Source organism: Sander lucioperca, chromosome 21 (genome assembly GCF_008315115.2).
Source record: "Sander lucioperca isolate FBNREF2018 chromosome 21, SLUC_FBN_1.2, whole genome shotgun sequence".
NCBI classification, from domain to species: domain Eukaryota; kingdom Metazoa; phylum Chordata; class Actinopteri; order Perciformes; family Percidae; genus Sander; species Sander lucioperca.
The window spans coordinates 26,750,172-26,756,526 of NC_050193.1; positions in this window are offsets into that span (position 1 = coordinate 26,750,172).

Below are 6,355 nucleotides of genomic sequence, written 5' to 3' on the forward strand. Positions count from 1 at the left end.
GTAGAAAAATACAGGACACCAATCTCCCAATAGAATCAATATCTTTCCATAACCAGAAAAATAGATCAACTTAACTCCAAATTGTCTTTGCTGAATAACTTCAGGATGTGACATGAATGGTTAGGGTGTTAGTTGGTTAGTGCAGTTTGTAGTCTACCCACTTAAAAATGTGCAATGATACGCAACAACATATATTTTTGTGACATAACTTTCACTTCAGATATTTGTATTCACAAATACGGGGTTGAATAATGTGACAGCAAACAAAACTAACACTGCAGAACATGCAGAGAAACTTTTCTCATCTTTCACTGACCTGCTCCTCGCTGAGCGCAGTGCGTAGTGTGTATGTAGCGACCGGGCCCCAATGCTGCCCTACACTAACACCAGTATCCTCCCTTCACCACATTAAGACTAATATAAGGAGCCTATCTTATTTCGTCCTCGTTGCTTTGGGGTCAACTCTTGTGATCCAGGCTCAGGTCCCTGATGTGAAAGCCCCTTACTGCTTTATATTCCATTATATTATATTTTTGATATATTTTGAATATCATCTGTGTTTTCCTTCTCACAGGATAAATAAAGGTATTCCCACCATAAATTGGTGCATAAAAGTGTATCAGAATGCAGGATATTAGTCTTTGGTGCTCAAAATAACCCTGGGGGAGGACACCCAGACCCTACACTTTGATGGCTCCCGGCCTATATGTTATGCCGTCTTTTTAATCATCTTTTTATTGTCTTTTGACACTATCAGCTGCTAATTTCATTTTGTTTATTGACTTGTAACTTTTTCTGTCCTTTGAAGTTTCCCCATCTTCTGTTTTAATATTACAATGGTGTGTACATAATGTGTATTGATGTGTATGTGCTTTTGTTTCTTCTGTCAAAGCACTTTGTAAACTATTGTTTTTAAAGGTGCTATACAAATAAAGTTATTTTATTGTTTGAATAAATCCCAAATATTCTCTGATTCCAGGTTCTCAAACTGTGAGGATTTTTCTTTGTCATATATAATATTAAAGTGAATTAATTTGCGATTGAATCAGTGTTGACAGAGACTAATTAGCATCAGTGTCATCCAAAGAAACAGATATTCAGAGCTGCATTAGTGCGGGACATTGCTCAGACTGTTGAACATACAGATGTCATGTTCTGCTTCAGCTCCTCCACAGTTTGGTCCTTGAAGAAGGACTTTAAATCTGTGTGACCACCTCAGGAGCTCCAGCTTCAGGTGTGTGTGATACAGACACACACACAGACACACACACACACACACACACACACACACACACACACACACACACACACACACACATCTGGAGACACATGTTCTCTATCTCTACCAAAGATCACTTGTTGTATTAATATAAAATCAATTCTCAAAGCATGTGTCTCCTTCTGTGTCTGGTTTTTCTTTTATCTGTCTTTGAATGACAAAATAAAACATCATCAACACATTAAACTAATTCCAAGGATTAAAAGTGAATGAATACTCTGTGTGTGGTTTGAAGAATGCATGCAGCCAGAGGGAATTCCTTTCTCTGAACCTCAATGCAGATGCTTCCTGCTGATAGTGAAGTTAGACTTTAGGTAAGCTGCACCTGCAGTACAGCTGTTGGCTGAATGAGAAACTGCAGAGCGGCATGAGGACATTTAAACAAACAGCAGCAGGACAGGGGACAGTTGGACTCACCTGACTGCAGACAGGACACTCTGTGGAAGAAGGGGATGAATAATCCTGCCAGCTGTCTGAGATCTTCATGCATCCTCTTTCATTTAAGCCCCGATGTGCAGAGTCACCACCGCTCTCCTCTCACCATCACGGTCATGCCACTGGGAATAAAACAAACTTCCTGTCAGAAAATTCTAAATAAAACTACTATTCACCAACACAGGTTGCAACATGTTTTAGTACTACAACCTAACATACACAGCCAGCAGGTACACAGAGCCGGAGAAATACATTTCTTTCCACCAAATCCACTCGTCTGTGCAAACATACTTGTCAATAAAAATAATTCAGATATATATTTAACATCTGTAATGTGAAAAACTCAGGATTGCAAAGGCTGACGATGACAATCTTTTTAGGACTTTTAGTAGAGGCCATGACATGTAAGGGACTGTTCGTTATTTATTTAAGGGGCCACCGGAGGAGTTTTGGGACCTTTAGCCAAAAAAGACATGACCCTTCCCTCACCAGTAAAAAATTTTTTATGATCCTCCAAAACAACTTGGAAAAAAAGGCATTACCCTCCCCAGCAATTTATCGATACCTTCTGTACTGGTTTGCGCTTGGCAAAGATATGCAGATTCCCATTGTTTTTTTACAGCCATGACATACATGACTAAACCTCTGCATTCTCATCTTACACATCCCACTCCTCTGTTATGGTGTGGTGGCCATTTCAGTAGATTTACTCACTAACATTGTTGTGGAAACACAATAAGCATGGAAACTAAATGTACACTTCCTGCATTACTGAATTACTACAAATACTAAGTTACTCATCTAGTAAACTAGTATTCACATGAAATAAAACAATAAAATATTGAGACCAGTCAGCAAAGCACTCTGGGTAGCCTAACATTCAACACACAAACTGGTTCTCGTCACTAGGCTTTCTCCACTTCGCCGTTTAAACAAAGTGGAATAAACGTATAAAAGTCCAAATCTACACAAAACCCACAATCAATTAATAAGCTGACATCAAATGTGGCATTTAGGAAACCTTTATTGCAACCTTGACACGGTAAGATATCCAGACAGTGCAACAGTAGCCTAACTTTCGTTTTTTGCGTCCTGCTGCTCCCATCGTCAGCCCGGAAATACTTTTTTTTTACTAAAGCAGTATATGAAATCTGATGTATTACCTACCATCATTTAGTTGTTTGTGTTATTTAAGATATTTATAAAATATCTGATCATGTCAGACGTTATTATTCCACTAATTTTTTAAACAATGCAATTACTTGTTTCAGCCACCAGGGGGCAGCTCCCCCTGCCCCCCAGCAAACTCATGGGTCAGACCCATCTGGTAGCGAAGGAGGGCCGAGACCATAGACTGTTAATATTAATTACTAATATATACAGTCTATGGCCGAGACTAAGAGTTACATGGATAAATATGCACCAAACAAGCCACTTTGAAATGTTGCTGTTTCATGAATACAAAAGTTGGGTGACCCCCCCCCTCTGGACTGAAAAATGTTGGGTGACCCCTCAGCACAGAATAAAAAGACATGACCCTCCCCTATTTTCCTCCGGTGGTCCATTCCATAAATACCGAACGGTCCCTAAGTAAAGCTAATTGGGTCATTGTTAGACTTTACAATCCTGAGTTAGGGGGTGCAGTCTTATTTTGGCATTGGAAGAGACTGCTGAAATAAGACTGCACCCCTGTAACACATTACACATGTTAAATATGAATCAGATTTGTTTTTATTGGCAAATATCTTTACACAGACGAGTGGAATTGGTGAAATAAAGAAAGTATTGCTGCGTCTTCACGTCGGGTGAAGTCCTGTTTCAGCAGGCAGTCGTTTTTAATATACATAGAATAAAACATCTACTCTTTTGATGGTCAAAAAACACAAACAATCACAAAACTCAAACAACTAGTTAATGCATAGAACATTAATCAGCAACAATTTAGTTTATTTATTTTAATCAGTGAATTTAAAACAGGTTTATTGTACATATTTGTTATAGTGTTTAACATATTTTATTGTAATTTTCTACCACCATAGAAACCAACGATCAGCAGAACCATCAATGAGGTTAATTTGTTTCTTTGCGTGGCCAGGTTGGCTCAGTGGGTAGAGCAGGCGCACATATATTTAGAGGTTGACACTGAGGTCCAGGGTTCAACTCCAACCTGTGATGATTGCCTGTATGTCTTCCCCCTCTCTCTCACCTGTCCTGTCCATTAAAGGTCGAAAAGCCTCATTTAGTCCAAACTTATTACTTGAATTCTACTTGAATTCATGTCATGGAAATGTATCTGTACCAAACTCTTTGTAACAGCATTGTAAACTGGGTCTGGACGACCCTGTCCATGGTGAGTATTTATAAACCTTACTCACCCTTCGTGTTGCTCTTTTATTTTGAAGGTAACTTCCCTGTTTCCGGTCCAGCCAGTGTATAATATTCTTTTTCTCTAGAGACATTTCTAGGATAGGACACTGGGCAGCTGTCAAGATGAATATCTTCTTCTCCCATTACGGTCCTGAATGATGCGAGATAAACACTGAAACATGTCTGTTTAGTTCCATCTCCCCCCCACCAAAACTCCATTATAAATCTAACAGTATAATGTTGCTGGACTTACAGGCATGTGTAAACATTGTTAAACATAACAAAGGAAGAAATGACCAAGAAAGTCATAAAAATCAAGTCCAGGCACTCAAGGTTGGTTACAAATAGTGATAAAAGGCCTTTATTAAATAGGGCAAGACATTAAAAATACACCAACGCGTGTCGGCTTGAGCTTTCCTCAGGGTGTAGTGACACAAAGGGAACATCAGAGTGATTATAGCTTGCAGGTGTGTATAGGTGAGAGCTTGATATGCTCACCCTGGCCTCCAGGGGCATAACACCACAAACCCAATACACAACACATGGGGTCCGTTTCAGGAAGGAGGTTTAACAAACTCTGAGTCTAACCCTGATGTCTGAGTAGATTTACCCTGAGATGGGAAACTCTTGATTTTTCGGTTTCAGAACAGCTGATATGAGTTGGTTCAATCAGCTCGGAGTAGGTTCACGCGCGTGCATCACCACAATAAAAAGGCAGCATGAATGGAGCCATGATTCTACGATTCACCATGGTAACAACCACAAACAAACTGGTCGGCGGAAATACTCATGCGCACAAACAGCGAGTTTTAACATGTATTTCGTTAAAAAAGTAAGACAGCGGCTGCTGCTGCAAAAGAGAGAGAATTGGTGTGGGAGAAAATTGCTGCTCGAGTCACTGTGTAAGCATTAACAGTGTATTAATTTCATATTTAATCACAGTTAACTTTAACTTTTTAATATTAGCCTACTAGTGAAAACTGGAATTGTATTACACCTATAATTTAATTTGGGTGCAATCCTGTGGGCGTAAAAGTAAGCTACTAGGCCTACTATATCCCATTCTGAGGCTGCAGCACCATGATCATTAACAGAACTATAATTTATAATCATTTATTTGTTTTTAATGTATCTCACTGGTTTGTGTCCAGGGAACAATACAACAAACTTTTAAAAAACGTTTCAGAGCAGGTCACACTTTTCTGACGGCTCTGCATACAGTGGCTTTACTATTAGCCTACAGTATGATCTGCATCACCAATAAAGAAAACTGCCGTTTGCAAAAAACGTAATGCGACACAAAGAATCTGCTGGGATGTTAAAGCAGGTCCACGATGGTGGCTGTTAGTGATATGAGGACGGATAAGGTATCTACATAGGCCTATCTAATGGACTGTGAAAAAAATACCTCTCAAATCGGTTATGTGGAAATGAAAATACATTTAGTTGGGACTCAATATCATCTCCCGACATAAACTCTCTGTGAAGTAAAACAGCTTTTTCATCAATGGGATCGTCGACAAAAGGACATGACATGTTTGAGAAAAAAAAGTTTTAATCTGCCTAACAATAAGTTTTATTTATTAAGTTTTTATTCATGCAGATAACAAACTGCATTAAAATGCACCTGATACAGACTGAATGAATGAATGAGGTACACAAACCCAAAACACAACACCTGGTACACAAACCCAATACACAACACCTGGTACACAAACCCGATACACAATACCTGGTACACAAACCCAATACACAACACCTGGTACACAAACCCAAAACACAATACCTGGTACACAAACCCAATACACAACACATGGTACACAATGCAGCACTTAGGCCCCCCATCGTCAATCAAGCAAAATACAGAGTATAGCCAGCAAAACATGGCAACATATATGTCAGTGTTTTTACAAACATATAAAGAGGATAGATGAATTACAAAAGAAAAATTGTTAACCATGAATTTAAGTTTTTCTTATGAATCGTTGCTGCTTTCTGATTAATTCAGCATAGCTTTATTTAAAGAACACTTTTCACAGATAAAATCATGTGCTTTACATAAAAACATACAATAAAATACATATTAAAAACTATCTAACACAAAACAAAGTGAAGTACAAGTAAAATAGTAATTCATGAAGTGCAGACAGACAGAAAGAAACCTAAACAGTTGTGGAAGACTAAACAAGTGAATGTTTTGGATTTGGTGTGAAAAGGAGCAAAGAGATAGATGGGCTCGAATGTTTAAATTGACATGTGATTTATTGTCACAAA